Here is a 26418-nt window from a genome sequence, read left to right as displayed (position 1 = left end):
ATCACCGTCTTGGTCAGTTGGGTGTTCACTTATTTATTCATTTTATCATTTTATTTTCTTCTTAGGGCTGTATACAAGGCATATGAAATTTCCAGGCTAGGGGGTGAATTGGAGCTGCAGCTGCTGGCGTATTCCACAGCAACATGGGATCCGAGCCACATCTACAACCTCAGCTGCAGCTTGAGGCAATGCCAGAGTCTTAACCCACTGCGCGAGGCCAGGGATCGAACCCACATCCTCATGGATACTAGTCAGGTTCTTAAACTGCTAAGCCAAAATGGGAACTTGGGAACTTCCAGCTGTTGGATCTTGTTTAAATTAGCAATTTGGATTAAATTAGCTATTTTCATATCCTCATGCAACATGAGAGTTACCTTAGCTGAGTTAATTATTTTCCTTTGATTTTTCATCTATAAAACAGAGACCTCTGCCCTAGACACTGATAGAACAATGAAAATTTAAAAACACCATGTAAGTAGATAGTATTGTTATGAATGTTAGACATTAAAGAGATAGGAATTATTAATGTCTTAAGAATTATCCTTCCTTGCTTTTCAATGGACTCATCTAGAGAGTGTGTCTTGTCCCAAAGTTGTGGAAACTTCAGACATTTAGAAATCTTGACCTTCTGGTACTCTTATATGTGTATGAAAAAAAAAAAAAAAAGTCTTATAATCCATCTGAAAACCTGTCTTGGATATAGATTTTGAAGCAAAATTTATATACCTCACTCACATAGAAGCCCGGTTATTTAGAATTTTGGACTTTCAACTGAAAAATCTAAAAGCCAACATGAAGACATTATGAACCCCTCAGGTAATATATGTATTCAGATATTAGCTAGTTCTTAAAGCAAGTTCTAATAATCTCAATTCAATAATTCTTTAAAAGCACCTTCAGAAATATAAAAACAATAAAGAATCAAAAATGATGTGCCCAGAAAGTCATTTGGATTTCATTATATTTGTGAATATGCATATAGGCAATGTAGACACTAAAACCAGATTTTAAAATCACTAGAAATTGGATAATGAATCTGTTAAAGAAATTTAGGGGTCTATTGTGAATTCAGTCAAAGTCAGGCAAGGATTGCATATAGATAGAAGAACAAAAGACCAGCAAGGCCATTGAGCCATAACCCAGAGCCCAACATGGAACCTAGTGACCAGCACTGAACAAACAGCCAGGGTTGCCCCAAGAAAAGGTCCAACCCACCATCACTTTCTCAATAGCCCGGAATAGAACATAAGCATTATCATAAGATGAAGGGTAAATAAACATCTTCCAGCAACTTGAAGCTATAGTCCATTTGTTTCTGGAGTCATACATGATTTTACTAGTTGCTTCTGCATTGTTTTATTTATCTATTTATATTTTAATATTTCACTGTGCAAATGGCTACTTTTATGTTGAAGACTTAAGTTTTTAATTTGGAGAATATTTATTAATATATCAAGGGATATTAATGTTCTGTGGAACAAAGTTTACAAATTACTGCCTACCAGATTTAGATGAACGTCAGCCTGACATCTCTGTAATAGCTTCCTCATGTCTAAATTTTTCTGAGTTAAGAAGGGAAAAGTGGAAGAAGAGGCAAGATAAGTACAAGTCAAATGGTAGGTCCAATAGTCAGAAACTAAGGAAACCAAGGCACAAGAAATAAAAAGGTTAACTTTTTTTCCCTGATAATTAGTTTTTCTAACCAGATAATAGCACAAACATTTAAAATATGTGAAATGGGATTTTTGAGATAAATTAGTAGCAATTTTTTGAAGGGAAACTGTCAGCAATTGAGAAAAACAAAGAAGTTTGAATACCTAGCAGAGGTATGTAAGGGTGGAGCAGAAGGGAACTAGAAAAATGTGAACTTTTAAGTGTGATTCATTTGAAATTTTGTTTAACAATATTCCTGGTGGTGACATACCCTAGTTTTCCCTTGGGAAAAAAAAAATCACCTGCTTGTTTTGGCTCACTTTCTTTGACACTCAGGCAGTAACACCAGTTATGCTCTGCGAATGTACAGATGAAGCATTGTTTATCCTCTATAAAACTTTACACATGAATTGGTAACTAAAAACCGTGAATACTTATAGCTCTAAATTATACACATCAAGGTCCTCCACATTGGAAATCAATTAAATTTTAGCTTCTCACAGGCTTTACTATCATCCAGACTGCCTGCCTCTCCTCTTCCAGTGGGTTTCCTATTAAAAAAAAAAAAAAAAAAAACCATGATGTACAGCTTGATTTTATATATATATAAAATATATGAGTGTGTATATATACACATATACACACACGTGTGTGTGTGTGTGTGCATGCATGTTAGGCTGGGTTAATAGGTAAATGAAGCATAGTCGAATTATCAATACAGTACTTATAAATATAAGTTGGCAGATTTATTCTCAAATCACAAGACCAAATCTGGAAGGATAAACTTATCTCAGATTCTTTTTCTTTGTCTATCCCTCTTCCCTCTGTTATTATTATTCCTCACCATGTCCTCCTTATTTGTAAAAGTCTGAACCCAGCCACTGTTACAAAGTTCCCAGTCTTTTCTAGTCTCCAGTTAAATCAGTGAATTTGCACAGCTCCAATCATTATGCTACACACTTTAAAATCATAAAATGTCATGTCAATTATATCTCAATAAAACTAGAGGGAAAACAAATAAACAACAATGGATTCAAATAGTTACTTGGAACAGAGGAATTAAATACCCTTGAGCAGAAGGCTGAGTATGCTTCTCTAAGTCCTCAAGCCCTTTAGCTCTGTTTACATGCAACCATATATATGTCTCTCTGTAGGTGGTTATCTATGTTAAATGGATTGCATTTACTAACTAGAAGGATATGACTCATAATTTATATGAGTGGTGAAATTTTTAATTCATTAGTTTAAACAAAAATTCTACATTGATGTAACAATCAATCATTAAACTTTTTAATGTGAAGTCACACACATATAGCTCAGTGAGTATATGCCGAAGCCCATGTAATCAATATGCAGGTCAAGAAATCAGAGATACAGCATCCTAGGAGTCCCAGGTGTCCCCACCTGATCCAATCCCCCTCTCTCAGATAAAGGTAACTGTTGTTTCCTTTGCAGTTTTATAAAATAGGTATGCATTGTTAAGTAATAAATTTATTTTTTCTCTATCTGAACTTAATAAAAATTGATTTGATCTCTCTCTCTCTCTCTCTTTTTTTTTTTTTTTGTCTTGGTCTTTTTTCCATATTTTGTTTGTGTGATTCACCCTTGTTGGAACATGCCTTAAAAATTAGAAGACTAATTAGCTACTACATGTCATTTTTTTTTCTTGTAGAATAACTCTGTAAATAAAAGCTAAGTATAGAAAAAAGACTGCCGTTGCCCTTGGCAACTAGATGAGATGATGTTGGTCTTTTTCCCTTTTTTTTAATCTTCCAAACCAGAGTATAGTCGATTTCCACATAATAGCTGGCTTGCATAGCCCAAGTGTCCTTTTCATCCTTTTGTCATCCTTTAGGATGGGGGCCATATTCTAGAGCTTGTGCTACCATTTGGCTTTTGGTACAACTCACTGGCAAGATTGAACACCCCAGAACCTAGTCTAGAAACACACATTGAGGTCAAGCTCTTTGATTTGGAGGGAAAATAACAAAGCTGGTTTCTTTTTTTTTGTTTTTTGTTTTTTTTTTGCCTTTTTACCATTTATTGGGCAGCTCTGGCAGCATATGGAGGTTCCCAGGCTAGGGGTATAATCGGAGCTGTAGCCACCAGCCTACGCCAGAGCCACAGCAACGTGGGATCCGAGCCACGTCTGCAACCTACACCACAGCCCACGGTAACACCGGACCCTTAACCTACTGAGCAAGGGCAGGGAGCTAACCCACAACCTCATGGTTCCTAGTCGGATTCGTTAACCACTGCGCTACGACAGGAACTCCAAAGCTGGTTTTGTTAGCTGCCCCAAAATATAAAATTGCACCATAGTCACAACAGAAGGGTGAGTTTCAAATTTACTTGATGTCAAATATCTTCTTACTTGGTCTGAGAGGAGATGTGAAATGTTGCAATAAGTATTAACAGTAAAAAAAAAAAAATCTCTTTTAATATTGATAAAAAGTTAAGAAGAAAAAAATATATTTCATATTTTCCCTCTACTAAGTCCCCAGGTATTTTAATGATAGTTTTAAAACAACAAGCAAATGGCCTGCGGGCTCAGCAAAGTAAAAGTTTTTCTATCATGAAAAAAATGACACTATTTATATTTCTGGACCAATATTTATACCTAAAATATACTGTGATATATTCAACTTGTTTTACTTTGCTAATGAGAATGCACATTAAGTGTGTGTGTGTGTGTGTGTGTGTGTGTGTGTATAGATATCTGAATCAGGGAGATAAACCAACCCTAAACTTACCTAAACCATTTCTTTTACGATTTTTCTCTATATTTCCCATTTTGAAAGGAGCAATCCATTGAAAGTAACCTTGTTCTCCACAGATCAGGAATAAATATTTTGTTCCTTTTTAGCTATGTGTGTCATGACTAAATAAAAGAAGAAAAATAGCTAAACCTATTGAGAGATGAGGTTAAACATGCAGATAATTGAAATAGCATCACTGGGCAATATAGATTTTGAAGTTGTTTTCTTAGAAAATATTAAACTTGAAATCATAATGCACTTATAAATATTGAAATAGATCCTATCATGTTTACACTATGATTTTACATATATTTTTCATGACATTTCCTTCTAACAGTAATATATGTTCACTTTTCATGCCAACCCACATGTACAATAAAGTTATTAAGCTATCATTTGTTCACTGTTTACAAACTACTTTCTTACCCTTATCTCTTTTGAGCTCCCCACTACCCTATTAGACAGATTTAACCAAGAATTATTTACAGGATATCCTCTGTCTATATATTTCATACTGTAGCAAAGAAATGATACAATGTGAAAACAAACACCATCCATATTTTCATGAAGTCTGTCCTTTGGTAGGGAAGCCTAAGGTCAGATTACTCCAATTAATTAAAAGTTACTGGTAATCATAAATGTCAAATGCTGTGAAGAAAAAGTAAAAACTGCTACCATGTGGTGAAGAAAGTGAAAAGTCCTTTTACCAGATTTTGAAAATACCATGTCTATTTCCTTTTCCTTCCTTCTTTCTACCTTTCCATGTGTTGCTATTTTCAAGTTCAGGCTTTTTTTTTTTTTTTTTTTTTTTGGCTCTCCAAAGACTTACCATTACCTCTCCTTTTCAGGAGAACCTTATAGTTATTCTAGGAACAGGTAGATTTTTTTTCTACTTGATGTAGAGTGTTCACAAATAATTGAAACCTCCCAAGAAAGTGACAGATAGCTTTCTGAGATGTTTTCAGTGCCTATATGATAACTTCATTTTGTTTTTGTTGTCAGTTGATTCCATCATTGTTGTTGTTGTCTTTATCACCACCTCTGCCAATGAAGGAAGGAATATTGATTTATAAGAATTCTAATCTTTTGAGCCCTTAAGGGATTTTAAAAAAATAATCTTCACTTATACTTTCCTGTGGCATTTATTCCACAGATTTAGTTACCATTTTTTTTCAAAGTGGAATAAAGTTGTAAATAGTGGTTTCTCCACATTTGAAGAAAAAGAGGAACAACTTTTAGCATAAAACCTAGCAATTGCTAATCAAATCTAAGAGCCTGGGTTGAGCCCTATCTAAAGGAACTATCCTCAACAGAGAAAATAGGAAGTTTTAGTATATTTGAGAGAGTTAACTGAAAGTTACATTAAGTGTCGAGTTCATTTCCACATAATTCCTTAGGACAAGATCTATGGCTGCTATTTGGAACAATAAGGGACAGATTTAAGAGGTCAGTCACAAGAGAAAATACCTCTTTATTACAGAAGTGAAGAATTCCATTTTCATTCACAATAGCTAATACTACCTAGAAACCTCTCAGGCAAGCAAAAGAAGAAAAAAAAAAATTCAGCTGGCCCCAGATGTTCAAAATATGCACCATCATTTATTGTACAGTCACATAAGAGAAATGACCACTCTGAATGGTGCAATGTGAATGATTAAAGCTCCCTTTAATGCCCCAAACTACTTCCAAAGCTCAGTGGGAACTCTGAGTTGCATTACTGGGGGAAAAAAATAAGTAAATATAAATACACCATTTTTCCTCTTTAGACTTTATCCTTGACTTTTCCTGAATATTTTCTCCAGTATAGGAATCACTATTTTTTTTTTTTTTTGCCAAGCATTATAGATGTTATAACGATATAAGTTAGAGCAATTGATGCCGGAAAGATGTTACCAGAATCCAGGTTCAGGTTCACAGTCTAAAAATGAACTCCATGAACACACAGGCAGAAAGCAAGCAAAGTCTTTTTCTTTCATTTTTTTTTTAAATTGTTATTTCCCCAATACAATTTTGCTTCTACTGTACAGCATGGTGACCCAGTTACGCATACATGTACACATTTTATATTTGCAAATTATCATGCTCCATAAGTGACTAGACATAGTTCCCAGTGCTACACAGCAGGATCTCATTGCTAATCCATTCCAAAGGCAATAGTTTACATTCATTAACCCCAAGCTCCCTAATCACCCCACTCCTTCCCGCTCCCCCTTGGCAACCACAAGTCTATTCTGCAAGATCATTTTTTTCCCTCTGTGGAATGGTTCATTTGTGCTATATTTTAAATTCCAGATATGAGTGATATAATAGAGTATTTGTCTTTCTCTTTCCGATTAATTTCACTCAGGATGAGAGTCTCTACTTCCTTCCATGTTGCTGCAAATGGCATTATTTTGTTGTTTTTTTTTTATAGCTGACCACATCTTCCAAATCCAATTGTCTGTCGATGGACATTTGGGTTGTTTCCATGTTTTGACTATTGTGAATAGAGCTGCAATGAACATGCGGGTGTATGTGTCTTTTTCAAGAAAGTTTTGTCTGGATATATGGCCAAGAGTGGGGTTGCTGGGTCGTATGGTACTTCTATGTACAGATTTCTAAGGTACCTCCATACTGATCTCCATAGTGGTTGTACCAGCTTACATTCCCACCAATAGTGCAGAAGGGTTCCCTTTTCTCCACACCCCCTCCAGCATTTGTTATTTGTGAACTTAATGATGGCCACTCTGACTGGTGTGAGGTGGTATCTCGTAGTTTTGATTTGCATTTCTCTAATGATCAGGGATGTTGAGCATTTTTTCATGTGCTTGTTGGCAATCTGTACATCATCTTTGGAGAAATGTCTATTCAGGTCTTTTGCCCATTTTTCCACTGGGTTGTTGGCTTTTTTGCTGCTGAGATATACAAGTTGCTTGTATATTCTAGAGATTAAGCTCTTGTCAGTTGCAAAATTTGAAACTATTTTCTCCCACTCTATAAGTTGTCTTTTTGTTTACTTTTTGGTTTCCATTGCTGTGCAAAAGCTTGTCAGTTTGATTAGGTCCCATTGGTTTATTTTTGCTCTTATTTCTGTTGCTTTGGGAGACTGATCTGAGAAAACATTTGTAAAGTTGATGTCAGAGAATGTTTTGCCTATGCTCTCTTCCAGGAGTTTGAAGGTGTCCTCTCTCATATTTAAGTCTTTAAGTGATTTTGAGTTTATTTTCATCCCTGGTGTGCGCATATGTTCTGGTTTCATTGCTTTGCATGCAGCTCCAGGTTTCCCAGCAATCCTTGCTGAAAAGACTGTCTTTTTCCCATTTCATGTTCTTGCCTCCCTTGTCAAAGATTAATTGACCATAGGTATCTGGGTTTATTTCTGGGTTCTCTATTCTGTTCCATTGGTCTGTCTGTCTGTTTTGGTACCAGTACCACACTTCTTGATCACTGTGGCTTTGTAATATTGCCTGAAGTCTGGGAGAGAGATGCCTCCTGCTTGGTTTTCGTTTCTCTTGATTGCTTTAGCAATTCTGGGTCTTTTGTGGTTCCATACAAATTTTTGGATTGTTTGTTCATTTCTGTGAAATATGTCATGAGTAATTTGATAGGGATTTCACTGAATCTGTAGATTGCTTTGGGTAGTATGGCCATTTTTACAATATTGATTTTTCCAATCCATGAACATGAAATATCTTTCCATTTCTTTGCACCATCTTTAATTTCCTTGATTAATATTTTATAGTTCTCAGCATATAAGTCTTTTACCTCCTTGGTCAGGCGTATTCCAAGGTAGTTGATTTTTTGGGGTGTAATTTTAAAAGGTATTTCCATATATCTTTTCTAATATTTCATTGTTAGTATACAGAAATGCGACTGATTTCTGAATGTTAATCTTATATCCTGCTACTTTGCTGAATTTGTTGATCAGTTCAAGTAGTTTTTGAATTGAGCCCTTAGGGTTTTTGATATATAGTATCATGTCATCTGCACACAGTGACAGTTTTACCTCTTCTCTTCCTGTTTGGATGCCTTTTGTTTTTCTGATTGCTGTGGCTAGGTTTTTCAGTACCATGTTGAATAACAGTGGTGAGAGTGGACATCCTTGTCTTGTTCCAGATTTTAGTGTGAAGGCTTTCAGCTTTTCTCCATTGAGTATTATATTTGCTGTGGGTTTGCCATAAATGATTAATTATGTTAAGTTGTGTTCTCTCTATACCCACTTTGGCAAGATTTTTTATCATGAACGTATGTTGAACTTTTTCAAATGCTTTTTCTTCATCTATTGAGATGATCATGTGGTTTTTTATTTTTCTTTTATTAATGTGGTGTATTACATTGATTGATTTACATATATTAAACCATCCTTGTGGACCTGAGATGAATCCCACCTGGTCGTGGTGTATGATCTTTTTAATATCTTGTTGGATTCGGTTGGCTAAAGTTTTTTTGATAATTTTTGCATCTATATTCATCAAAGATATTGGCCTATAGTTTTCTTTTTTGGTGGTATCTTTGTCTGGCTTTGGAATTAGGGTGATGGTGGTATCATAGAATGTCTTTGGTATTGTTCCTTCTTCAACATTTTAAAAGAGTTTAAGGAGGATGGGTATAAGTTCCTCTTTGTGTGTTTAATAAAATTTGCCTGTGAAGCCATCTGGTTCTGGAGTTTTATTTTCAGGGAGTGTTTTTATGACATATTCAATTTCATTTCTAGTGATTGGTCTGTTCAGTTGATCTATTTCTTCTTGATTCACTTTTGGCAGGCTGTACATCTCTAGAAAGTTGCCTGTTTCTTCTAGTTTGTCAAATTTGTTAGCACACAATTCTTCACAGCATTCTCTCATGGTTTTTTGTAATTCTGCAGTATGTGTTGTGACTGCTCCTTTTTCTTTTCTGATTTTGTTTATTTGGGTTTTTTTCTCTCCTCTTCTTAGTGAGTCTAGCCAGAGGCTTGTCGATTTTGTTTACCTTTACAAAGAACCAGCTCTTGGTTTTATTGATTTCTTCCATTGTTTTTTTAATATCCATTTTATTGATTTCCTCTCTGATCTTTATGATTTTCTTCATTCTTCTGCCTTTAGCTTTTCTTTGTTCTTCTTTTTCTAGCTCATTCAGGTGGTGGGTTAAGTTGTCAATTTGAGATTTTTCTTCTTTTTTTGAGGGAGCCCTGTATTGCTATGAATTCCCCTCTGAGCACAGCTTTTGTGGCATCCCATAGATTTTGAGTGGTTGTATCTTCATTGTCATTTGTCTCGAGGTATTTTTTAATTTCCTTCTTGATTTCCTCATTGATCCATTGGGGTTTTAGTAGCATGTTGTTTAGTCTCCATGTAATCAGTCTTTTTCTCATTTCTTTTCCTGTGGTTGATTTCTAGTTTCATACCATTGTGGTCAGAGAAGATACTTGAAATAATTTCTATACTCTTAAATTTGTTGAGGTTAACAATGTGCCCCAGGATGTGATCAATTCTTGAGAATGTTCTATGTGCACTTGAGAAGAATGTATATTTTGATTTTTTTGGATGTAATGTCCTGAAAATGCTGATGACTTCTAACTTTTCTATTGTGTCCTTTAGGATCTCTGTTGCCTTACTGATTTTCTGTCTAGAGATCCTGTCCATCGATGTGAGTGGGGTGTTAAAGTCTCCTATTATGATTGTATTCCCACTGATTTCTCCTTTTATGTCTGTTAGTATTTGTTGGAGGTATCTGGGTGCTCCTATACTAAGGACATATACATTGATGATTGTAATATCCTTTTCTTGAATGGATCCTTTTGTCATTAAATAGTGTCCTTCTTTGTCTTTCTTAATGGCCTTTGTTTGAAAGTCGATTTTGTCTGATACGAGTACTGCAACTCCAGCTTTCCTCTCTTGTCCATTGGCATGAAATATCTTTTCCCATTCCCTCACTTCCAATCTCTATGCGTCCTTTGTCCTAAGGTGAGTTTCTTGTAGACAGCAGATCAAAGGTTTTTGGTTTTTTATCCAATCTGTCACTCTGTGTCCTTTGACTGGCGCATTTAGTCATTGACATTTAAGGTGATTATTGATAGATATGTACTCATTGATATCTTAAACCCTGTTTTCCAGTTGATTCTATGTTTCTCTTTTCTTCTTTTCTCTTTTGGTTGGATGGTTTCCATTTATTTTATGCTTGAGTAATTTTCCTTTCAGTTTTTATGAATGTAATGTTCTGTAAGCAAAGTCTTTATTACAGGAGAACAAATAGCTCCCAGGGCTGCTGGGATTGGGGAGAAGAGTCCCACTCTCTTTTGTCCTATAGGGGGTTTATCCCTTAAGATTGGGGGGGGGGTACCAACATGGGGTCCAGAAAGATGTGATTTTCTCCCATTGGCCTTGCTCAATTACCTACATCAGTCCTTATACAATAGGGGTTTTAGGGTTGGAAATATCCTGTAGGTCTCATGGTTTCTTTGCCCTTTTCTTCCCATAAGCTGAGTCACAGGGAATTAGGGATTAATGTCCATCTCAAGGCCTGTGGGTATGTTAGTCCCTGTAGACCTTAAGTCACAAATGTTAATCAATAGTCATATCACAGAATGCATCAAAGCCCATGCTCCTACACTGAGTACCTGAGTTAGTATTCTGCCTCACAATGAATGCTCGGTTTTAATCATATAAGGGCATTTCATCTATTCTAAATATAGCATGTGTTGGTTTTCTCATTTCTAATGGAAGATTAAAACATCTTATTTGTTACATTAAATTTCTTCAGCTAAATTAATTATATTGGCTCTTCCTGTAGGGCATCAATGCTAAATGTAGGAATTGCCTGGGATAAATGGACTTTAAACAACATCTTTGAGAATGGGGGGGAATTAGTCTCTTTTTAAGGAAATGTGTATCAGAAAAAAAATAATTCACCCAGAGAACTGAAAGTAAATGGAAGCAGACTGTGAAATCTTTCAGAAGAGAGATAACCCCAATTAATATCTGGGATTACAAAGATCATGAAATAAAATAATGATATCTGGGGGTAAGGAAAAGGAATGAAAAACATTGAAGAAAATTTGAGCATTTATGTAATCAGAGATACACTATCCTAAGCATGGTATTTTTCTCAATTAAACCAAGAGCTTTTATTAGATTTTTTTGCCTAATGATCCTTCTAACTCAAAGTACTCAATGAATAACTGTGTAAATGAAGGAGGAGCATATGGGAAAGGGAATTTAAAAAGGTAGAAATGAAACAAAACTCAAAACCACTGATGAGCATCCCAGAACATTTCCGGTTTCCTCTGGACCCAGAATCATTCCTAATTCTTTTCTGTCATTTTTCCTCACCTTGTCCTGCCTTAGGTAAGAGATAACCACATTTGTATTCTATCTCCATATTCTTCTACTTATATCTTTCTTTCTTATTGTAAAATACTCCAAGTTGGAAGATTCAGTAAAGAGTTCATTCTTGTCTCTCCCTGACCAGGTCCAAGACAGAAGCTGTCAATAAATGTTTTTATCCTCCCACTCTGGAAAGAAACAGTAACAGCTGTATTAGTAGGTAATTTAACCATATCCTGCAATGGGTAGAGACAGTGTCATTTTGGAGTGGAAGCACTGAACTAAGAGCATAAGAACTGATTCCTATAGAGAATTATGTTTTTTTTTTTGTCTTCAAATTATAGTTCAATCAATAAAGAGCCAAACCCTTTTATGTGAGTAAAATTTCAGAAACAAATAATTTTGCATTTCCCATTCCAGTTGATCAATCAAGACAGAAGAATGAGGTCACTATGCTGGTGTTCTTTCTATAAAGTACACGTTTTTGTTTTTCCAGGAAAGGGGGCTTATGGGCTAAAATTTTATTCCAGTTCTAAGTGGATAAATTGATTCTCATGGTCTACAGAGACTTAGCTGTTGGAAGTCTTGTCTTCTGATCTAGTGTATGATTTATACATAATTCAGGTCCCAAACTGGTAGTTATTTTCTTACCGAGTACATCTTTAATAGCTACACCTCTCACTCCTCTATTTTGCAGTGATTGAGGAAGACACATGTTCTCTAAGATACAAATCACCTTAAGAAAAGGTGACCTCGGTTCATTAGCTAGTCATAGCTGAGCTTGCATTTATGATACATTCAAAGAAATAGGAGAACTAGCTACACTTCTTTTGACTTAATCATCTTTATATAGCCACAGACAGATGTTATGTACCGGTGACCTATATTAAACCTTACTGAAAGGAGATAGAAAGAACAATAGCATTAATTGGTGCCAGATTCTCTTCTATTCAATAATTAAATACATCTGTATAGCAATCCAGCTGTAATGTATCCACCATGAGCAAGGTTGTATTTTTCCATTTTGCAAAAGAGAATTGGAGGCTACCCAAAACTAATAATTTGCCTGTGATCACAAAACTGGTAAAAAATTGAACCTGGCTCTATTTTATGCAAAATCTTATGCTATTTCCATGCTAACATACTTTTTTTTTTTGACATACAAAAATCTGAAGATAACAAAGTCCTACTGCATAGCTGCATAGCATAGGGAACAGTATCCAATATATATATATTAACTGAGTCACTTCACTGTACAGCAGAAATTTATACATTGTAAATCAACTACACTTTAATTAAAAAATAATTTCTTAAAAACTGTAGATAATTTATATGTATAACTTAATGTTGGAGGTAAATAGATAATTATGAAATTATTACCACAATCCATGCTATAATCCTATTTATTAACTCTAAAAGTTCTCTCCTGTCCTATTACTATTTGTAGCAAGAACATGACATAAGATCTATCCTCATATCAAAAATGTTAGTATACAATACAGTATTGTTAATTATATGTGCTTATGCAGTACAGTAGATTTCTAGGACTTGTCTTATATAACTGGAACTTTGTAGCGTTTGACTAATACTTCACTGTTTTCCTCTCCCCTTAAGCTCTGCAAAACACCATTCCACTCTCTGTTGCCTTGAACTTTACTATTTCATATTGCTCACGTAACCAGTGCCATGTTCTGTTTATCCCTCTATGTCTTGCTTATTTAATTTAGGATGTCCACCAGGTTCATCCATGTTGTAACAAGGGGCAGAATTTCCTTATTTGTTAAGGCCAAATAATATGTCATTATATGTGTACACTACATTTTTAAATCAATTATGCCATTGATGGATATTTAGGTTACTTCATGTCTTGGCTAATATAAATAATGTTGTAATAAATGTGAGAGTGCAGATATCTCTTCAAGATCCTGATTTAAATTCCTTTGCCCATACACCAAAAATATGGGATTGCTGAATCATGATAGTTCTATTCAATGTATTCAGTACTCCTAAGAGTCATGCTCTATTCTAGCACCTGTGATCATGGAGCTTACCTTCTCTTTTATGTAAATGTAAGTATATTTGTGTATTGCCTACAAATGTCAAAGAGGTGTTTCAGACATGGAACCTTGTAGAGAAAGAGTGAAAAGTAAGATAGAGAAAAGGTTTAGGTGAAGCATAATAAACTAAAAATTTAAAAAACATCTAGTAATCATCTGTATGTAGGTGCTAAGCTCTAGGTACAGAACTCTAAAAAGAAAAAAAAAGGAATAATGTGTTAATTTTTTTAGAAAAATTATACTATTCCTTAGTTTTGGAAATTTTAAGACATTTTTTATTTTATAGAAAAATAATATGAATATCATCAGCTTCACTCATTTTGGGGTACACATGACATAAACATCTGAATCTCATTAGTTAGCATAGTCCCGCATAATTTCCAAACTCAATCTCTGTCTTCCACTGTATCTGCAGTAATTCCTTGGATTTTCAAGGGTTTTTCTCATCCATACATATGTATTCATATTTTTCAGTTAAAAAAAAAAACAATTTTCTCAGGTTTGCAAACTTCCTGAGTGTGAACCTATGTTTTTATCAAAATGTAACCTTTCTTCCTATGGGAACTCAATATGAATCTCTTTGAAAACAAATGCCAGACAAGTCCCTTTATTTTTATTTATTCTTTCCTCATTCTGAGCATCTGTGCCTCTGCGTTCTCCTTCCTCCTTCAAAACTGGTTTTCCTAACTCCTCCCTCATCCTTATTAAAAAAAAACTATCAAAAACCTTATGTATATCAACTCACATCAATAAATGCTTTAAAGTAGGATATATCACCAGATTACACTCTCACTTTTCCAAATGGAATCTAATTTTCCAGAAGATGAGGACACTAGGCATTTTTTTTTTATCTTTAAAATGGCAAATTTTAAATGTCTATGGCTTTTTTTCTATTCTTCAATATAATCTTAAAAGTTTTAAGAGGTCTATTTTTTCTTAGAAGTAAATAATCCAATGAGTATTTTATAGGGTCTATTGTTATTTTTAAAAAATCTTTTAAAGATGCTAAAACCTATTTATACCTATAAACCTATTAATGATTCTCCCAGAGTGTTTCAGCTGAATAAATATTTAATATCAGGCTAAGGGATTTGGAATAATAGTATCCTATTATAAAATGCCTTTGTAGAATATTGTTGATATAGGCAATATTCTGGAAAATAAAGTATATGTATGTCAAGGCTACAGATTTAGAAAAAGAAAATTTCTCTTCACACATCCTCTCCTAAGAAGCCTGCTAGTTTTTGTCCATAGTAATCAACAGGATACTTGCTAAAAATTTTAATTTTTCACTGAGGTGGACGGAACTATGTGTGTTAGGAATGCAAGAATATTTATGTAAATAAGATATGAAATAAATAATAAAAAATGTCAAAGAACTACTAATCAACATGAAACATATATTACCTGTAAGTTATAGGCATAAGTCTCAGTCTATAAAAACAATTATGGTGTTTTAAGTGACTTTTCTTATTGGTCTTTTTTTTTATATTTTACCTAACACCAACTTCTATAACCTGAATGGAAGATTTTGCAGCTATGGGTCTCCTTATTTGACATGCCACACAAGACTCTAAAAACTGTACAAATAAGTTAACAAAAATATTGGGAAGCATCTGGTGGTACAAGCAAGTTTTCACAAAATCAAAAGAGATTAACTATTCAGTTTGTCCCTAAATATTTATTTCTAAGAAGCAATAGCCATGTCTGTGGTTTCATGCAATTTTACCCCTTCATGGTACCTTAAAAAGAAAAAGCAGAAATCTAGAGCTCTCCCCTATGGAATAGACTTAAAAATATTCTTAGATTAAATCTCATAACATATCTATACTTTCTTAAAATTCTCAAACAGTAAGAAAGGAGAAAAGACACAAATTGAAATAGAATCCATAATTTGAGATCAGTAATGATTATAATTTATGACTCCTAGTCATTAATTAAACAAAAATAGGGATTACATTGAATCTGTAGATTGATTTGGGTTGTATAGTCATCTTAACAATGTCGATTTTTCCAATCCCTATGCAATTACCAATGGTATTTTTCACAGAAGAATAACATTTAAAAAAAATTATGGAAATACAAAAGATCCCAAATAGCCAAAATAAACTTGAGAAAGAAAAACAGAGCTGGAGTAATTAGACTCCCTAACTTTAGATTATACTATAAAGCTACCATCATCAAAACAGTATGGTATTGGCACATACAGACATATAATTCAACAAAACAAGATAAAGATCCCCAGAATAAATTAATACACATAGTTAATCTACAAAAAATGAAGCAATTATATACAGTGGGGAAAAAATCTTTCTAACAAATGTTGCTGAGAAAACTGCATAGCTACATACAAAAGAATGAAATTAGAACATTCTCTAACACCATCTGAAAAATACACTCACCATGTATCAAATGGAAGACCAGATACTATAAAATCCTTAGAATAAAACATAGGCAGAATACTCTTTGACATAAATTGCAGCAATATCATTTTAGACCCATCTCCTAAGTAATGGAAATAAAAACAAAAATAAACAAATGGAACTTAATTAAATGTAATGCTTTTTCTCAGCAAAGAAAACCATAAACAGAATGAAAAGCTAGATGAATGGATAAAGACAATATAATTTATATACACAATAGACTGTTACTCAGCCATAAAAAGAATGAAACCATGCTATTTGCAGCAACATGGATGGACATCGAAATTATCATACTAAGTGAAGTAAGCCATAGAGAGGAAGACAAATATCCATATTACATTGCTCATATGTGAAATCTTAAAAAAAAAAGATGCACATGAACTTATTCACAAAACAGAAATAGACCCATAAACATAGAAAAAATATTTATGATTACCAAAGGAAAAAGGGGGTGGGAGGGATAAATTAGGAGTTTGAGATTAATAGATACACACTACTGTAGATAAAATAGACCATCAATAGACCTCCTATATAGCACAGGGAACTATATTTAATATTTTGTAATAATCTCTAAGAGAAAAAAATCTAAAATATATATATATACAAATAGTTGAATCACTATGCTTTACACCTGATGGTAACAGAACATTGTAAATATGACTATAATTCAATAAAAAAATAAAGAGTTCCCATTGTGGCTCTATGAGTTAAGAATCTGACATAGCATACCTGAGGCTGTGGGTTCAATCCTTGGCCTTGTTCAGTGGATTAAGTATCCAGCATTGCTGCAGATGTGGCATATGCTGTCAGCTACAGCTCTGACTCAGTCCCTAGCCTGGGAACTTCAATATGCCTCAGATGGGTGGGCTGTAAAAAGAAAAAAAAAATTCTTAAAGAAATAAAAATAAATAAAATTTATATTTCTTTGGGTTAAAAGGCTTGTTTCTCTTCTATCCATTTAATTTTATCAATTTAATAAAATTCCAGTGGAATGATAAGCTGTAAACAACCAAGATTTCATTTTCCTCCCATGTATACTACATTGTTTTATTCCTTTTTAATGAGAGGACAAAATATATTTAACATTTTTACTCTAAATTATAATTTTTAAGTTAAATTTATTAAAATTTTGATTATTATATTGAAAGTGAATATGCATTATAGATAGCAAAATGCCTTACCTCTTTAAATATTCACACGTCCCAAAGAATTGGATTCTACTGAGTGAAATATAAGAGGTTATATTACTGTCTAAAGTTTTGGGAAGTGACATATTTTCTTCCTCTTCCTTTGCCGTGAATTACTTTCTACCACCAAAGGAAATCAGTTTATCCATATGTATCACTGGGAGAGATGTAAAATCAGAAAGAAAAAAAGATATTCAATGTCAAAGCTATTTGCGGCACCAGTGGGATTTTATAACAGCTCTGCAGTACCTTAACATATTACTCCAAGTTGTTATTCTGTATATGTGTAACTAGTTTACAGTACCAAATTTAAAATGGAGTTCTGTTAAATGGAGCAGTTTGTGCAGAAAGAAATATCCCATGAGTATTCCTTCACACCACCACCTCACTGGTTTATCCTCATTCTGTGGCTGGAGACATACCCTAAACCCAGTATAGAAAAGAATGACCAGGTAACTGACACAAAACTTCTCAAATTATATTTTCCTATAGATACATTGGTTAACATGACTATTAAAAATAGCTCCCAAATTTGAAATGATTTCTGCATTTTTCTTTTTTGTTCTATCACTTATAAGAATATGGATAATATCTCTCATTGTTGAACAGACATTAAGAGTAATGATTAACCTCTTTTGTTGTAAATATTAAGTACCATATATGGAAAAATTACCTAATATAGTACAAAGTGTATAGGGATTACTAATTAATGTTAGTTTAACTTTGGGTTTAATGAAATAAACAGTGTATCTGTATCAAAATTTCAAAATGAGAATATCTTGTCTACCATATTGGCAAGATGATTTATTTTTTAAAAAACATTTTATTTGATAAACATATGACTTTTCTCCTTAAGTATATTAATATGATAAACTATCAAAATATTTTATAATTTTTTTCACCCTTGTATTTCCAAAGTAACACTTATTTGTTTAAAATTATATTAATCTTTTAAACAGCTTCTGGATGGTGATAACATTTTACTTAACATTTTTTTTGGTATTCATAAGTAAAATATAGCTTTATTTTTTGTGAAAGCATCATGTTTTGTTTGATTTTATTCTCACATACTAAAAAGAACTAGGAATTTTCCTTCTTTTTCCTTCTTTCCTTCTTTTGAAACTCTATGAGAGTTTCAAAATCTTTGGCATTATGTATTCCTTATCAGTGGGTTAAATTTCTTTATGACACTTTCCATACATTGTTTTTATTGAGGTAAAGGAATTGTTCTAAAACTTTTTTTTTTTTTTTTTTTTTTTTTGCTTCTTGGAGCTATACCCATGGCATATGGAGGTTCCCAGGCTAGTGGTTGAATCGGAGCTGTAGCTGCCAGCCAACACCACAGCCACAGCCACATCCACAGCAACTCAGGATCCAAGCCATGTCTGTGACCTTCACCACAGCTCATGGCAACACCAGGTCCTTAACTCACTTAGTGAGGCCAGGGATTGAACCATCATCCTCTTGGATACCAGTTGGGTTCGTAACCTGCTGAGCCACAATAGGAACTCCTAAAACTTTCTTTTTTGAAATTTTTCAGTTTGCTGTTCTTTTTCATCTAACGTCAGTTTATTAAAATTATATGTTCCAAAGAAATTTTCCTTTTAAGGAAGTTTTCAAATTTATTCACATAGAGATGATTAAGAAAAGTTGAATATTTGCTTAATTTGCTAGCTTATGTCTTAGTTTGTACTATGCTTGATCAATGTTCCTATTTTTGTCCTTTCAAAGTGCAGCTTCAAGTCTTCCAGTTCAGGAAAATTGCATTGAATTGTGTTATTTAATTTTAACTTTATAAGGCTATCATGGGCTTTTCCTTTGAGATCAATTATGCTTCTAGTGAACATTGTGTTTGCTTTTGTGTGCTGTCCTCAGGAGGGTTGGTGGTACATAGATCTCAGCAGTTAGGTCTCTGGAAATTTGCTCAGCTGATGGGAGCTGCTTTTCCTAAAATGCATACACCCGTCCCAGTGCAGCCTACGTCCAATTACTAGTGAACATGGATACATAAAGGCTTGATCTCCAGCTCAAATCACTGATAACTCTAAACGGCCATCCCAGTTTTGGAGTGCTCGACTGGTTTATTTGAAGATGTCTTATGATTGCATCATAGGACAAATTAATTCTCCCTTTGTTCACTCCTGTTTCTTTTCCTTCTTTCCACTAAGAGCTATCCTGACAGTTTTGTAAATTTCCTGCATTCTCATCTCCATAAAAGGCTCAGTTTAGGAGTGGCCAAAGTAAGCAGACACCAAAATTGTATTATGGTGATGGGTCACTACAATAGTTATCAATTGCTATAAAATGAGCTCCTCCAAAACCTGGCAGTTTATAACAAAAACTGAAACAGCGTGGGAATAGGGACTTGAAACCCTTTGCTGCAGTGGCTGCAGTATTTTTATCTGGACAAAGATCTCCTTGAGCAAAAAAATACAAAGAAACTAAGGGACTAAAAATAATTGCATGCTTGTATCCTTGCAGCGAATTATAGGCAATAAGATACATTAAAAGCTAAAATGACCAACTGCCACTTTTGAAGAGCCAAGAGCAAAAGCAGAGTACTACACATACTCCCTGCACCTAACACCACCAAATGATCAGGCAAACCTCCTAAGCCACCCCTTATGCCTACCTCTACCCTCACCCCATATAAGGAACCAGCTTGCCCTTCCTTGGCGAGTGAGCAAGTGAGTAAGCAAAGGAATCTGTTGCTTGTTTTCACTCCCACCTGCTGTAGCAGGGATCTCAATAAAGCCTTGCCTAAATTTCTTGCCTGACCTCTTATCAATTTCTATTGATTTGGGAAGTCCAAGAACTCAGGTCACTAACACAATCATTTATTACCTCACACAAATTCTGAGTATTAGGTATCATGAAGCACCTAAGCTATGTGGTTCTACTTTAGGGTCTCTCAGGAGGTTGCAGTCAAGCTGTCAGGCAGGACTTCACTTATTACAGGCTTCACAGAGGCTGAAGAATTGGCTTCAAAGATTTCTCATGGGGTTATTGGCAGGTCTCAGTTCCTCACTGGCTGCTGGGTGGAGAACTCAGCTCTTCATCATCATTAAATGACATCCTGGTTTCCCTCAGAGCAAATGATCCAAGGGAGAGAATGAGAACTCAAGACCAAAGCCGCATTCTTTCACCAACTTCATCTCAGAAGTAACATATTCAATATTTCTGTTATATACTATGGGTGTCAGAGGGCAATCCTGGTAGAGTGTGGGAGGGAGCTACAAGAGTATGAATAATAGAAGGCAGGGAACATCGTGGGTCATCTTACAGGCTGCCTAAAACACTTACTCATGACAAGGCTGGTGTGTTAGTTACATGTTGCCATGCAACCAATAACCCCAAAACTTAAGTGACATAAAGAACATTTACCATCCCACCATTTCTGTGGGTCAATAACAAGTCTGCATCATCTCAAAGCTTGACTGGAAAGGATTTGATTTCTAGCTCATTCACATTGTTGTTGGAAGGAATTGTTCCTTATGGCCAATTGAACTAGGGTCTCAGTTCCTCATAAATTTTTGTCTGGAATCCTTTCTCAGTTGTGTTCCTTGGTGGCCTTTCTATATAATAATATACAAAAAGCAGCTGGCATCAGAGCAAGAAAGACAGAAGACAAGAGGGAATGCCAACCAGACAAAAGTCAGAGTCTTCTGTAACCGAATCATGGAAGTGATATACCATCATCTTGCCATATTCTGTCTGATAGAAGCAATCAGTAGGTTTATTCTATGATCAAGAGGAGGGGACTGTGCACATGTGAAGATCTGGGGTGGAGCCACAGTACAGCTGGATATGTGTTCCCTATCAGAGTTTGTAAGTAAAGTTAGCTGCAGGAACAAATACTTGGGTAATTATAAAACTGACAGCTGGTGAACTAGAAGGTATACTTACAGGAGGAAATAGACTAGACATCTATAAATCAGTCATTTGAAAAATATAGAGGACATAGTCATAATAAGAATAATGGAAATGAATAATTGTTGCTAGAGACAAGTGATGCTTTGGAGACAGACAATGGAGGGCTGAAAATGATTCACTATTAATTAAAGGCTAAACATGGGAGATAGAAGCCTGCCTGGCAGCACATAAATCATATCCCTTGCAGCCTGAGGGCAAAGAAAACTGAGGATGGGGACCATGACTTAATCACAGCAGTAATAGATCTCCATAGATGGTCAAATTCCCAATCCAGGTATGTTTGTTAAAGCAAGTTCAGGATCTTAATGGGAAATAATTGAACCGTGAAACATGGGCTACATGCACCTGGGTTAAATAATATTCAATGATGACTTTTTAAGCCAGAAATCTTAAAAGCCTGATGTAATTTGAATGATTTCTGAGCAGTGTCTCATACAGAGTAGCAATCCCATTGCAGCCATTTCCACAGTAGGTCTTTTAATACTCTCGGTAGCAAGTCGTCTTTCCCAATGCAGTGTCTCTGGGTGGTATGCCATTCAGTTAAGTCCTAGGCAGCAAGCACCAAATTTAATACTAAAAGCTTAGGAGTGATTGGCATGTCACCAGCTGAGAACAAGACAATATTCTCAAGAAGGAAAATGGAGAAGAAATTGAAGGAAGAGGAAAATGGTGTTATATTGAAGACAAACTACGTCAATCTTCTTCCCAATTTTGCCAGCCATTACTGACAACTGAGGGTGGAACAGTGCCTAACAGCAAGTTCAAAAATCAGCCCAAATGTCACCACTGCCAAATAACTGTATTTTTCTGGGTCTCAGTGACCTGTCAATGAATCAGGATAATACTATATTGACCATGAACATTCTACAGAGGTTCAGAAAACCACTTGTTTAGTATTAAAGTTATAGTCTTGGTGTGGGAACAAAGAAAGTTATTGTTCAAATGTTCACTCACAGAAAATGGAGGCATGTGTCAGAGAAAAACTCAGTATCTGAGACGTGTTTTAGAAACATGTTAAAACAAAAGGGAGCAAAGGTTGCAGAAAACTGAAGATAGAAATACTTTGAAGACCACCAGTGTTAACCTTTGCTACCTGCTCACACAGAGGATGCATTCACATTTAAGAAATTTATTTGTGCTGCCTTCAAATTTTTCTGTAAAAGAAGGAAAACATGCATAGAAATGTAGGCTCCAGATAATCACTAGATGCCAAGCCCTAGAAGCAGGCCCTGAAGCAATTCTCCAACCCCATTTGTTGAGCTGGACAATGAGTCCCCATGACATTCATCTGTTTACTCTTTCCAGGTCAGAAAGTCTTACCCTCACCAGAGAGCCTTGCCCCCAGGCATCTCCTCAAGTTTCCCTGGTCCAGGCATCTGAGAAGTTATACCTCGGGTCACCCTGCTCCTGCTCCTACTCCTCACTATCTCACTGGGCTGCGTAGCTATTCTTTAACTTGTTTTTCCACTCTCAGCTATAGGCTTTCCTTCGAAGTAAGTCTAGTTGCAAGAAAAAAGAAAGCCATCTCAACTTTATAGAGTAGTGCTTTAAAAAAACACTAAAGACAAAATTGGAGAAAAAAAATGTAGTAGATGATCTGAATCACTCATAACTCTATTAACCATTCTAATCATAACCATGAATTGCGATACAGTGTAACTATATTCATCAGGCTTTGCTCCTCTAAAGAGCTCAAAGCATTTTATAAGCAGTGATTCCTTACTTATATATTGAAGAAGAACCCTTAGGGCTAAGTCACTGGGGGTTTAAGAGACAAATATTTTTGAAAGACACCTCACTATTTGGACCATTTCCTTTTAATTTCATTTCTGGACAGTACAAAATAGAGGTCATGATATTTTTCTTTTTGTCTTTTTTTTTTTTTTTTTTTTAAGGCCACATCCATGGCATCTGGAGGTTCCCAGACTAGGGGTCCAATTGGAGCTGTAGCTGCTGGCCTACACCACAGCCACAGCAACAGTGGCTCCAAGCCATGTCTGCAACCTATACCACAACTCACAGCAATGCCAGATCCTTAAACCACTGAGTGAGGCAAGGGATCAAACCTGTGTCCTCATGGATGCTAGTCAGATTCATTTCTGCTGAGCCACGATAGGAACTCCTAGGGGTCATCACCTTAATGTCAAGTTTATTCCAGGGCTAAGAAGCCAGGTTCTAGCTGCCTCCTCTTTGAAGACTTCCCTTATGGTGATTGTATTAGTTTCCTACAACAATCATAGCAAAATGCCTCAAACTGGGTGTCTTAAAAAACAGAAATGTATCATTTCCAAGTTCCAGAGGCTAGAGCTCAAAAATCAGGGTGTGAGAAGAGTTAGAAGGCTGTGAGGGAAGGACCTATTCTAGTCCTCTCTCCTTGGCTTAGAGATGGGCTGTCTTCTCCCTATGCTTGAGTAGATGTGTCTTAACACCATCTTGTCTGTGTGTCTGACTCTGAGTTCCAATTTCCCCTTATTATAAATACAACTATTGTATTGAATTAGGACCCCATCCTACTCCACAGTGATCACATCTTATCCAAACCAATTACATCTACCATGACCCTATTTCCAAATAAGGTCATATTTTGAGGTAGCAGTGGTTAGGATTTCAACATATAGATTTTAAGGAGAGAAAACGGAATCCTTAACCATTATGTTAAAGCTTGATACAACTTTTAAAATACTCAGTTACGGGAAGGAAAAAATAGATTAAAGCATAAGATCTAGGGAGATAAAGTTCCAACTCTACTGTTTTTCATGTGTAGCTTTACAACTTTGAAAATTCCGAGAAGAGCAGTTCTATACTTTCAATTGCAGGTTCCTATATGTGAACTTTAAGTTGTAAAACAGATCAGTCATAGGGCAACTCATCAAATTACAGGATGTACCAAAGCATTCCTAAAGTTCTTTTTAATTCTACTGCTTATATCAGGTGACCTAATTTTTTAAAAATTATCTTTCTACACAATAGACAAAACGGTATCAATTTACTGTTGTAAGATAAGTCTATGATTGTGACAGAAAAAGATATTCAAGATCACATGGAATTTCTCACTCTGCTAAAATCCTAATGAATACTTATAGATCCTTTCTATAGAACACATGAGAAACAATAACGCCCTTTCATTACTATCTTTACTTTCATAAATGATTTGTTTGGACCAACTGATGAAGATCCAACAGTTTGTCTTTGCTTTCTCACTGACTTTAAACCAACTAATAATTTCAATGCCATGAAACAATTCAAACCTATATATGGTTGTAAAGGTAAAAACTGCTTAGAAATTCAGTTTAATAAAGAAAGCCATCCCATTATATTTATACCTGATTTATGTAAATTATGTAAAAGAACAAATTCAGGGGTTGACTTGTGGACATCTGAGTAATGATTCAAAGTTCTGATTTTCAATTTAGGTGATAGTCTGAGAATTCTGATAACACTTTATTTGTATTAAAAGTGCTGACAAATATTTTTTGATAGGAAGTATTGGGAAATTCAGTACAGGTTGCTGTCAATTTTAATTAATAATAGTGCTATTTCCCCCAACTATTTGTTAATATTTGTTGTGATATGTAAATAAGGCAAAAACTATTATTTACTTTCCTCTCTTCTGTTACACAAATTTGTCCATCTTAAATATTTCATTCCATGTATTTTCTAGAGTGTTCTCTAGAAAATGTCAAAACGAGGTCAAATGTTTTGGCTCATCTTTGTGTGTCCTCAAATAAACTGATTTAAAGTACATGTTCCAGGGAGTTCCCCTTGTGGCGCAGTGGTTAACGAATCCGACTAGGAACCATGAGGTTGCGGGTTCCGTCCCTGCCCTTGCTCAGTGGGTTAATGATCCAGCGTTGCCGTGAGCTGTGGTGTAGGTTGCAGACGCGGCTCGGATCCCGCGTTGCTGTGCCTCTGGCGTAGGCCGGTGGCTACAGCTCCCATTCAACCCCTAGCCTGGGAACCTCCATATGCCGCGGGAGCGGCCCAAGAAATAGCAACAACAACAACAACAAAAAGACAAAAGACAAAATAAAAAAAATTAAAAAAAAAAGTACATGTTCCACAAAACTACATTTTATTAACCTTGATGTATTAATGGGGATATAACCTCTGACTTGGTTCTTTCCCATGACACTAAAATTATTATATATATATTATGTATTACATATAGTTTCCATTTGTAAACTGGATATTTTATATAAAGCTTTCTAGATTTATCTTTAATCCTTAAACAATCCCATCAGTCTAGACTCTATGATTATAAGCAACAACTATTGAAATAAACAAATATAATAAATAATTGGTTTGTAGAAACAAAAATCCAAAGAAGTAGGTATGACTTCAAAGAAGTTTCAATCTGGAGATTCATAGTCATCAGGATTCCAAGTACAGTATCTGTGATTCTTCTCTAAATTCTATAGTTTTTCATGGGTTGTTCTTATAAACACACTTATTCTGCTGAGCTTAATAAACACCACTGTGCCTGCCTGGACTGCACATCTATGCAAATCATCTTCACCCCCGTTATCTAGAGGACTAGCAAGCATCTCTCTTCATAACCTCCATGAAGAGAATGGAATTGTCTCTCGCACATGCCTCAGACACTGTCTCCTCATGTCTCATTGGCTCAAATACCATTATTTCCCTTCTATCAATGGGGAGGTGGGAATAAAGTTGTCTGATCTAGTCACACAACTAAAAACAGTCCATTTAATCCAAATAACCTATCTGAGAACAGGCTTTCAAAGTAAATCTGACAGCATTGGAATGAGTAAATGGATACTAGATATGCAAACAATAAACATTTATTCATAGTAGGTATTATGACCTTCATTTAATAGATGAAGAAACTGAGATGTAGAGAGGTTAAGCCATGCTTCTATCAAGAGATCATAACTAGTATGTGATAATATAATAGAAAAACAGGCTTGAGCACTAGAAGAGATCTTTAACTATAAAACCATATTCTTACAGACAGGTTTAGATCAATTACAGTTACTTTGTTAACTGGTGTAATCTTGGATCAACTTCAATCCATCTATTTCTATTTTAAAAATTCACTTGTAAGACAATTCACTTCTACAGCTACTGAGCAATTAATTATTGACATTACAGAGTAGTAATAGTGG

The 26418-nt window shown here is 35.1% G+C and overlaps 1 protein-coding gene across 4 annotated transcripts in view; it reads right to left on the bottom strand.

The window, feature by feature from the left end:
• Positions 1–26418, bottom strand: part of LOC102165580 (uncharacterized) — a 1236614-nt gene that overhangs the window by 722205 nt on the left and 487991 nt on the right. Inside the window, exons 4-8 of one of the 4 annotated variants that reach the window (XR_014821704.1) lie at positions 17354–17516; positions 16152–16254; positions 11699–11880; positions 4407–4534; positions 403–2204 (exon numbers count right to left, since the gene is read on the bottom strand). The exons of the other annotated variants lie outside the window; for them this stretch is intronic. The gene's annotated coding sequence lies outside the window, so the exon portion shown is untranslated. Of the gene's footprint in view, positions 1–402; positions 2205–4406; positions 4535–11698; positions 11881–16151; positions 16255–17353; positions 17517–26418 lie in introns of those variants that run through there. 4 annotated transcript variants of the gene reach the window in all.

This window comes from Sus scrofa, chromosome 1 (assembly GCF_054392235.1).
Source record: "Sus scrofa isolate SSC_HxYL_T2T_F1_AM1 chromosome 1, Sscrofa_HxYL_maternal_Yorkshire_Landrace_v2.0, whole genome shotgun sequence".
Lineage (NCBI taxonomy): Eukaryota > Metazoa > Chordata > Mammalia > Artiodactyla > Suidae > Sus > Sus scrofa.
The sequence above is the reverse complement of the archived record's forward strand: the minus strand, read 5'-3'. Positions and strand labels throughout refer to the sequence as shown.